Raw genomic sequence first — 11781 nt, forward strand, 5'->3', positions numbered from 1 at the left:
ACTACTCTGAATAACGCATTTTTACATGGCCAGTGTACAACATTATCAACAACGTTAGGCGAACTACAGCGGATTGGGGTTTGTTTACATTCGGTTTTTGGTGTTTTTCAATGATTTTCGCGTTGCTGTTATCATCTTTTTACATACAGTGCTCACGTATGACTAAATATTGTTCATTCAAAGTAGAAAATTGGGTGACAAAATTACAAATTAATGATTTTGATGGTTTGTTTACTTTTTGAATTAAGTAAATTTGTGCGTAATTCTGTTGTGCTTTTAATTAATTTTGTAAATAATTTGAGTTTATGGGCACGTACCGTTGACTTATGATATAAATTTTGCCGAAATAATGCATATTTAGCATTTTACACGGTTTGTTTACATTTGGCATTTGCCTGTTTTTTCGGTCCTTCTGAAGTGTTTTTGACCGGTGTTTCGGTAAAATGTTACTTAGTGGCCTTGTATCTTATAAATAAGAAAGAAATTTAGTGGAAAATACGTAAAATAAAGGTTTTGAGTGGTTTGTTTACATTTTGTTTGGGCGATTTTTAGCGTTTAAAATGAGCGATTTTCGCCGTTTTTTCGCACACAATGTTTTTTTTAATAAAATAAGAGTCGATTACATGTGAAATTAAATCGAATTAACCATTAATTAACGATTTTCGAAATTTCGCCTTATTTCGAAAAAAGCTCGATATTTTCTAAGTCCACACATTTCGTAAAACGTTCCTACAAAATTTGGTTAAGTTTCGAAAAATCGCGTTTTTCAACGCCGAAAATATTTCTAAGTCCAAAAAATGCGAAGTACGAGATTTGAAAGCGCGAGATTCTGACTAATTCCAAAATATTTCTAAGTCCAGAAATATCAAAGTACGAGATTTCGAAGTGCGAGATTCAGACTAAGTTCAAATTATTTCCAAGTCCAGAAATATCAAAGTACGAGATTCAGACTAAGTTCAAAATATTTCTAAGTCCAAAAAATGCGAAGTACGAGATTCTGACTAAGTTGAAAATATTTCTAAGTCCAAAAAATGCACTATCGAGCAACCGTCACCCATACGGCGAAAAGAAAATCTCATTACCGTCCAGAAATGTCTGCAACGTCCAAGAGCTGGAGGGTCGAGCGACCGTAACCTATACGGCGAAAATAATTTTGTACGGAAATTTCCGTGGTTTGTTAAAGTTATGAATTTAGTCAATTTGTGCGTAATTCTATATTGTTTTCAAACTGATTTTTATTATAATTTCAGTTTATGGGCATTTCACTTTCACTTATTAAAGAAAATTCGCCGAAAAAATGAATAATTAACATTTTACAGGGTTTGTTTACATTTCGCATTTTCTTATTTTCTGCTGAAATCTGAATTTGTTTTAACTTCTTTTTCATAAAATGTGATTATGCAGAGTTAGTACTTTAACATAATAAAGAAAAAAATTGGAAAAGATGCATAATTAACATTTTACACGGTTTGTTTACATTTGGCATTCGGCGTTTTTTTGGGTTATTCTGAACTATCTTTGACCGTTTTTTTAGTACAATGCGAGTTCTTGGCCATGTACCTTTCAATTAAGAAAGAAATTTATGCGAAAATATCATTAATTAAGGTTATGGGTGGTTTGTTTACATTTTGATTAAGCGATTTTTCGCGTTTAAAATTAGCGATTTTCGTCTTTTTTTCGCACACGTTTTTAATAATAAAATAACAGTCGGATGTCATTGTGATTTCATGTGTGCAGCAGTGATACAATAGCTTAATTTAATGAATTAGGAAAAGCAAACAAAGGACAACTGCTTCATGAGAGAAATTCTGATTGATATTCACATTAAACATTAAAGTACATAGTATTTTGAAAGAGAAACAACTATTTTCTTCGATATTTGTATGAAACACTTAAAAAATTCTTCCAGTTCTGCAGTATTTCAAATCGTTCTTCACTTCAAAATATGAATCAAAGTTGTATTATTGAGGACATTTTTCATTAATATAAACTAAACTTCAAATATAATGGCAGACTAGGGGAAAATGCTTACTGGGATGAATTTCGAATGGACAACTGGTTTATACTCACATAAGACACCTAACAAACAACACACATAAAATATAGATTTGAAAACACAGAAAAACTGCTTTTACGTACATAACATGTTGCTTTCTGCTCTGAATTCGTGTAATTAAACTTTTAAAAATTTTGTGTACTTCTGTAGTATTTCATATCATTAATAAGTTAGAAATATGAATTCGACACTTATTATTATCACTAACAATATACAGTCCCTATTACACAAACACCAACTGATTATTATGTCCTAAATATTTCACAGAATAAGGAAGAGGACTAATAGCATTATGATATCGAAGCTCCATTACTACAGAAATCCCTTCTGAATTTCCCTTGTTCATTCAGATACTTAAATAGTACTAAAAAGCAGATCTTAGAAAACAGCTACTAGTGCAAAACATAAACAACTGCCATTATATGAAGTGCATGCTGTTTTTTATTACAAATGGATTTGTGAATACCTTAGAAATTTTCTTATTCTTTTGCAGTATTTAAAGTACTTATTAAAATGTGAAACAAGTAAATTTCACAAATATTAATCCATAGATATACATAAAGCATATACAAGCATTTTGGACTGATATAATACAATGTAAACTTGATTCAGTATTTCTCAGAAGTTTTCATAATAGTACTATGTAGATTCTTTGTGCTGGACCTGCTCGTAATACTAGTAATGAACAATTAATCAGCAGTTCCTAATTGTATTCATGTAATATATTATGATTATTCAGGGTACAAGTTTCAAGTTACACTAAATGCATAAGTTTAATAAGTTTCTTTAATATACTTTCCCATAATTGTACAAAAAAATTAAACTTGACTCTGTGAGTTCAACCTCAGGTTTATAATGAAACAATTCTCATTATTTACCCTATGTGTAAACATCAAAGAGAAATGCACACTGTTCTAAGAGATAAAATTCACTAAAACTGTTCGAGACATACAGTGCTAAAGATGAATTCTATTTATTACATGCAAGGTATAATCAAATCAAGTTGGATATCGATATCATGTATTCACAACGACAAAAGCATATCCTGTGTGCAGCAGCGAAGAGCTGGTGAAATGAATTACCCAGTGAATCTGGCTCATAGTGACATTGCTACTACAAGAAATGCAAATTTTGAAACAGAAACAAATGTTATTATACACATTACATGCTTTATCTTGTATATGTATGCAAACAGTGGACAACACAGTCTACTTTTTCAGTATTTCATAGTGTTCTTTACTTCAAAATATGAATCAAAATTGTATTTTTTAAGACATGAAGCATATATGAACCTTTTTTTTTTTGTATACTGTAATATAAACTTGATTTGTAACAGCAGACTAGGGCAAATTACCTACTGAAATTCAGATAACACATCCAAAAAACAACATATTAAGATACAACAGATGTGTAAACAGAATAAAATGCTGTTACGTACATAATTACTATTAAGAATTATTGTATTTCAAACATTGTAAAAATTAGTATACTTCATTAGTATTTCATATGATTATTCAGTGTAAAATATGAATTTTATATCTATTATTCATAACTGTGCAATATATATCTATAAAGCTTATATGAACATTTTTGATTAATATAGTAGAATCTAAACTTGATTCACATTTACTTCAAATATCATTATAATACTGCAGCATAGATTTTGCTTTAAAGAGTATAGCTATGAAAACTGAATCAACAATTATTAAGATACATTCATATAATGTATTATGATTAACCATGACACATCATTAAAACAGAAGTACTGCTATTATATGCAATGCATGTTTTCTTTTTAATAAACATTTTAATTCTTTAATTTTTTTTTTTTATATAAGGAAATTCACATTTTTTATTCAGTGGACATGGCTAAAGCATTAAATGAAGATTTGTACCTTACAATAGAATGTTAACTTGTTTCGTACTTGCATTAGCAGATGTTATTGCATTACTACGGTGTAAATTCTGTGCAGTTTTAGATGCTGTGAAATGTGTTGGACTGAATGCTGAATCACTAATTCTTGTGATATTTTTGTGAATTACGGTGAAATGTTTTTTATACATACTGGCAATACATAATAAAATAATATCAGAAGATTCTTGACTTGTTACATGCATGTGAACGCAGTAGGTTAGTAATTATCAAGCATATTCATGTCACATATTCAAACATATTGCTAGCATTTCCCAATTCCTTTGTGCAACAGTTTTATAACAGCTGTATAGTGGTGACTTTATTATGATTATTCAATTTAATTATGACAAAGCACACAAGGGCTGTCTGCCTAAAGGGAGGGATGCCTTCGTGGAAAACTTTCTAAGGGAAACTCGCTCGTATACACGTAACACATGGGTAAAACCAAGAAAACGCCCATGCAGCCAGCGCGTTCGTGAGATTTCAACCTCGGAAAGAACTACCAGTGTTCAGCGTCTTTACCACTCGGTCGCTCGTGGCAACGACTTTATTATGAAAATGCACATAACGGCTAACTGGTAGATGGGATGAATTTCTAAGGGAAAGTGGCTCATATTGACATCACACATAGGAGGAAAGCAATATAAATCAACTGTGCATCCAGCATGAATAAGTTTATCTGCAGGTTCTAAAAGAAATTTAACTCACTTTGTTCAAAAAATGTGTATATGTGTCATAAGTCAGGAATTAGTATTTTTAATCACGTGCAAAAGAGATACATGTATGCCCATCTAGGAGATAAATTTCATAAGTAATTTCTAACAGATATAGTGCTAAAGATGACTTCTATTTGGTACATGTCAGTAAAAGTAAGTATTGGTATTTTCCTTTTAGACTTTTATTTTAATTACTAATTTCTTAAGGTACCACTTTATTGGTATTTCTTTTTGGACATTCTTCACTATGTATTTACTTTTGATTTTTAATTTTACACTTGCCTTCATGAAGGACGAAACACGAATTGAATGATTGTAGACGTAGGTTTGGAGGAAATTTCCACTTGATTAGTCAGTCTCCTGCCTGCTCAACAGTCATTCACTTATTAAAACGTAAGTCTCGGTCTATTATAGACATTCCTGTTTATAAGACACATTGGTTGTCGTTCATCTAAATGCTACCTGTGTCCAAGAGAATAACAGTGTTTTAACCTCCTTAGAAAATATAGCTTCATAAAAATACTAAAATTGCATTTCAAAGTTTCTTTTCCCTTTTCTGTGTGTGTATTTTTTTCCTAGAAGTCTAATGTGTAAGAAAGATTGGCTCATTCCATAAACATCAGATGTCTGAATGTGTAAGAATCAAAATTTTTATCAGTACTTTTCATGTATGAATTGTCATGTATTATCATTACTAGGATTAACATCATATAATATAGGTGATAGGAATACTATTTCAAAACAAGAAACAGATATTGTTATATGGATCCTATCTTATTCACGCTTATGAGGTAGCTTGTTTCTGAAAATTGTCTTTCAAAAGTAGAGAAATAGCAATTGAGATTATCTCCCACATTAAATATTGTACATCAGCAAAAGAAATTTCCATTAATATCCATTACTTGTAAATTTACAGAATTTAATTATAATTTTAATGAGCTGAAGACTATCTGATATTGTACAAGTTGGTCACCTTCATGAATTGGTTTATTTAAATATCCAAAATTGGCTATCAGACTAAGTGAAGAGATGTAGTTCTAAGTCACTTTCTAAGACTTTCAAACAACATATTTTTTGGTAGTTTTTTAACATGTGAGAAACTGCTCTGCAAGTTCAATTGAAAATACTGTTCGAGTTATTAACAGCAGTTATATATAAATGCATACATACCAAGGAATCAAGATATTGGAATATTCTTGCTTGATTATTCAAATATGGTTATCAATCCTTGCATATTTAACTGTCATATCTATTCTCTTGTATACCAAGATCAAATTCTTTGTTATAATGAAATCATGATATTTTCTTTAAATTGAAACTGATAGTATGTGCTTGTGAGATTTGCCTACAGTAGGAGCAAAGACATTAAAAAGAAAATAATTTACACTAACACTCTTAAGGGAGACAATTAAAGCAATCGTCATGAAATTCCTATCAAGACAAAATAAATAAGAATTTGTAATACAGAGTAAATTCATAATAAATGAGAAGTTTCATTTTTGTGATAAATACTTAACTTCCTGCAATCATAGATACATTAAATCCTTATTCCTCAACTATAAATCGCATTACAACAATGAATTTTTTATTCATAAACTGTCAATTCTGCTTCCAAAGTTGGTATTTCTGAAGGTTAGTTAAATATTTTCTGAAGCTGTATTGAAAAAAATTTTAATTATGAATAGAAACTGGATATTAGATGTGTTAGAGAACTGCAAGTGATCGAAAGGAAACACCACACTATTGATATTATATGTAAGCTTTTTTTTTTTTTTTTTCCAGTTTGCCTAAGAGTGAAATTGAATGAGAATTGAAGGTTTAAGAAGAAAAAAGAAAAGAAAATGCACTTACCTTTTAAATTGATTTCAAATTCCACACACCCTTAATTTGCACTGTTTGGAATTTGAAATCTCTACATTAAATGACCTACTAGGAAAAAGTAAAGTAAACAATGCAATACATAAATTTTGTAAGTAATACACTCATTTTCCTTCAATTTTATTAATAAAGAAAAAATTTCAAATGTGTGCAATTCATTTTTCATATGTAAGATGAAAATTTATTTAGTTCCTTATAATTCTGTTTTCGTTTCTCATGTTAGCTTACACACAAGATACCCCTTTGTTAACTGAAACACAATTAAATACTACGAAATTTAATTTGATTGACACTGAATATATCAGCTTTGTAGATACGTGTAAGAACGCAAGTAACAGACGAACTACAATCCTATTTATTTCAAATTGCTGTTTAAATTCCAACGGTCAGATTCACGTCATCGTTATGAACACACATAATGCTATTTCTTTCAAATTGCTGTTTGAATTCCAACGGTCACATTCATGTCACCGTTATCAACACGCATTCTGTAGAACTGTTTTTATGCTTTTGCATTTGCTTGAATATTTTGGACTGCTTGGAATGCATCTATTGAAATTAAAAATTTCTTTTTAAATTAATCTTACCACCAGTAATTGAAAATAATGAAAGCAGTAAGAAATTTAATTATGGGATAGGAGAATCGAACTTCAGCTAAGTTGAGGTAACTCATTCTTGTTACAGTTTTAACTATATGTTACATTTTGAGCAGTCTTCCAGGAAAAAAAAAAAAAATTGAAAAGATTAGAAAATATTAAGCATTGAAGGAAATTCAGCATTTTACTTTCATTTAAAAATGGGGATTAGCAATTATCTTAAATTTATTGTCAATTCGCGAACACGCAGACCTAACCGTAATCGTTTTGATTTAAACGTTAACGTTCACTGTCTGTCTGTCTATCTATCTGTCAGTGTGTGTCGGAAGGAACAATTTCGTTACTTAAATTGGAATGAATTACTTTAAATTTTCTCTTAACGGATATATAGGTTATTATTCATAATGCGTAACTGCTACAAGTTATAACACTCTCCAAACCTCATTACATGATGAATTAAGTAGCGAAACCTGAATAAAAAAAGAATATGTCAATTAAGTTTGCATGAAATAAAGATATATTTGAAAACTCTGTAATGTATTGCTGGTAAGCCAATTATACAGAATAGCTGAAATGAATATAAAGATATTTTATTGGGGATGGGGGGGACGAAGATTAAATAGTGTATAAAACTTATTGCTTCCGAAAATTGAAAAATTGCATATCATTCACTAGTTCACATGCTCATCCTACACAGGAACTTGTATTGAATATTTCATGTTTCCTTATGATTAAGGAGAATGAATGTCTGAATGTGTAAAAAGCTTATTTTGATCATTACTGGAAGTTACTCATTACTTCATCATTTCTGACTTATTATTAGAATAATAATGGAATTAATAATATACAATATAGGTGATACAAACACAGATTCTAAAAAGATAAATAAATCCCATGCTTGTTTTTGTATGCACACAGATCTTAAAAAATGTAATGTATATTTCTTTTTTTCCTAAAAATCATAACAGTTTTCAAGAGCATATCTATAGTAAATTTAAGTATTATCGATTTCAGGCGAGGTGTTATACAAAAGCAACAGAAAATTCAGATTATGCATTATTTGCTAACTCACAGTATGACATAAGAAATCTATTGAAGGTTTTACTCTGTTCTATGAACTGAAATATAACAAAAACATTAACTGACATATGACGCAATTGATCAAATTGTCAGAAATCATATCTTCATTCTCTGAGAAACAAAAGTAATACTCTATTTTCACATTTACTCATCAAAACAGTAAACATTTATCTGAATGCTGAATTTTAAAGCACATTGACTGTCCTTGCATTCATAAACCAACAATAAGACAGTTCAATGAATGTTAATTTTTTTTTTTAATTCTGAAAATGATTATAGTTTATAAGGTGTGGTGTGGTGTATTTAATTATGGCAAAGGACACTAGGGCTATCTGCCTTAGGGAAGGGATGCCTTTCGTGGAGGACTTTCTAAGGGAAACTGGCTCGTATACACGTTACACATGGCGAAAACCACGAAAACGCCCATGCAGCCAGCCCATACGCGGGATTCGAACAAAAGACCGAACTACCAGTTTTCAGCGTCTTTACCGCTCGGCCGCTGGTGGGCTATATAGTTTAAAATGAATTATTGATATGTGAGAAAATACTAAGAGTAGAAAACTGAAAAATACTGTTTATGTAATCTGGAAATTTCTTTCATACATAGAAATTTAGAATTACCTTTTTGTTTACTCAGATATGTTTAGCAATTTGGCACACATCACTGGAGAAGTATGACTGACTTGCCATTCCATATTTTTAGAAGCATATATTAACTTGCAAAATATTCCAGTTCAATATACATTGTCAAACGTCCACAGTCAGTTTTAACAGGAAGCATGAACATTTTCATATTTGTTCTTTTTTTTTAAATTCTAAATTGACGATGAATGATTGAAGTGTTTGTTTCTAATTTTTTAACAGATAAGAAACACAATTAGTTTGTACATGTATACATGGATCGATTTTCACCTAAAAAGTTAAAACATATGGACAAAAATGCAATTCCTTTTACTCTTGTAAAAAGTGGCAAATAATTTACAGTTTACGGAAAAATTCTCTTATTCTCATGTTGTTTTTTGTTTGGTTTTATTGAGATTATGGCAAAGCAAACTAGGGCTATCTGCCTAAAGAGAGGGATGCCTTCATGGAGGACTTTCTAAGGGAAACTGGCTTGTATATATGTAAGACAGGGAAAACCACGAAAATGCCCATGCAGCCAGCGAGTTTGCTGGATTCGAACTACCAGTGTTCAGCGACTTTAACGCTCAGCCGCTGGTGGCCAAATTACCATGTTGGAAAGTTTACGCATGGTAAATACTTACCTAAACTTGAATAAATGAAAAAAAAAAAGGATAAAGTTTCCAAGTCAGAAGTATAAACCCAAGTCAGTTGAAAATTCATGTATTTCAAAGTAAGTATTCATGTATTTCCTTTTTTATTGTACTCATCCAGAATAACTGACATTAGTAGTACGTAATTTTAAGGGAAGGAAAAAAAATTGAATACTGTCCTATATCAAACTCAATGTTTGCTAAAATTACATATGGTCTTATAAATAACATTGCTTACTTAATATGCATAATCTACACATGGACACACATAGGTTCCCTGCATAAGCATCAAATGTCTGAACATGAAAAAAACTTCTTTTAATTAGCTCATGAATGCTACTAAAATTGATAATAAACAATATAGGTTATATGAAAGCTGTTTCAAAACAGGTACTGTAATATTGTCATGTAGCTTTGTTTACAAAAAACCATACACAGCTTTCATGGTTAATGTTAAATCTACACACAAGAAATAAAAATCTCAGTAAATTCAAATTTGTCATAATTTGATAAACTGAAAGTATGATTTGAAAATTGTATTGAGCTGAAAAGTAATCTCATATTAAACCATACTTTCATCTTTTTGCATTGGATTATTCAAATATGCAAAAAGCAGGCAGATTCACTTTTTCCTTGTTTACCAGTACTGGCCTTTATGTGTCGTTTAAAAGAAAAATATTAACATGACAAATATTTCCCCATTGAGGCAGAAATTGAATCGACTTGCCATTCCATTTCGTAAACAACAGAAACCGTATTTTTAAAAGCATGAGAGATACTTACGTATTAACACGTCGTGAAATTTTCAAAGGCAATCATATATGGCAATTCAGCAAATAAGAAGTATTTTGAGAAGATATAAGAAGCTCATTTAAAATCTGTAACTGCACGTTTTGGAATTATTGGATTTATTTGAAGAGGCAATCTGTACGTGTCACTTTTTATGCATGAAGTTGTATTAGAATAAAAAAATTTTGTATTTCATTCCTTTACTATGAAAGTTTTTAGATCAAACTGTACAGTGTGATAATAGAATGCCTTTATGGATGATTTTCAACAGAAGATTGTCTCTTTATGATAGAATAATAAGAGAAACAGCCTTACTTTTTATTAGAAGAGAATATAAATTACAAAATTAAAATAATAATAATAAAAAAAAACATGTGCATTTAAAAATAACTGTTTTTCAATATTAAATGATGAGTGTATTTCTAGTCAGTCAGTCAGTCAGTCAGTAATTAGGTAAATAGTGCATATCACATTTTAGAAGAAATCTCAAAACATTGAAACTTAGATGACATTTATTTATGACTTTCTTTATGAAACCAAGACAGTACACAATTTTGATCTTAAAAACTTGCTATTATGTGTCAAGCTGTGATAAGCTTTTTCTTAAGCTGCATTACAAAAAGTTGAAGTGTGAAAAAAATCTGAACAATAAATGTTTTAAACAATTATGAGACCTATTTCTTCCTATAAACATACTAATACATTAACGAGATTAAATATTCTTTCATTTCATCTTATAATGATAAATATTGTTCGAATAAGATTTCATTTTCCTTTCTTAATGTGGGAAATTAAAAAAGGAAGTAGTAGAGGAAAGAAAGGCTTTAAAAAAAAAAAAAAATCCACTTACTTTTGATACTTGTTTCAATTAATTCTTTCAGTTAAAGCACTTTGAAATAATACAATGAACAATAGCTAACTTAAACATGTAATACATATTTTTCACATCAGATTTATTCAAAAACGAAACATTCACAATATATACAATTTATATTTATTTCTGTATTAGTAACGAAACTTTATACACTTTTTGAATTACAACAAATCTATCTACTGAAAAAATTAAGTACATTTCTGAGTCACATATACTCCCCATTTTCCAATGTAATAAAACAGATATCATAATCACAATAAGAAACCCCTCATAATGTCACATCACAATATGTTATGTTATCTTTACAACGTAGGAGACGAATCAGAAATATGCTAAGTAAGGTGTGTACGGTAATTGGAATTAAATTCAAAATGATGTTTGCTTTGAAACGAGTTATGTCACAGACTACACTTTAAGTGGACAATTTCTAAGAAATCCGTTTTATTTTTGTGCATTTCTTCGTATGAATTTGCTAAGAACATAAGCTTTAAAATGAAGTGATTATTAGAATGCTTTGTAATTAAATTTCGGTTTCAAAAAATGAAGTATGATACGTATCTAAAACAGTAATATATACAGCGATATACGATTCAGAAATATTTT

Source organism: Stegodyphus dumicola, chromosome 11 (assembly GCF_044657685.1).
Source record: "Stegodyphus dumicola isolate Sdum_Otavi_A_Nest chromosome 11, ASM4465768v1".
Taxonomy (NCBI): domain Eukaryota; kingdom Metazoa; phylum Arthropoda; class Arachnida; order Araneae; family Eresidae; genus Stegodyphus; species Stegodyphus dumicola.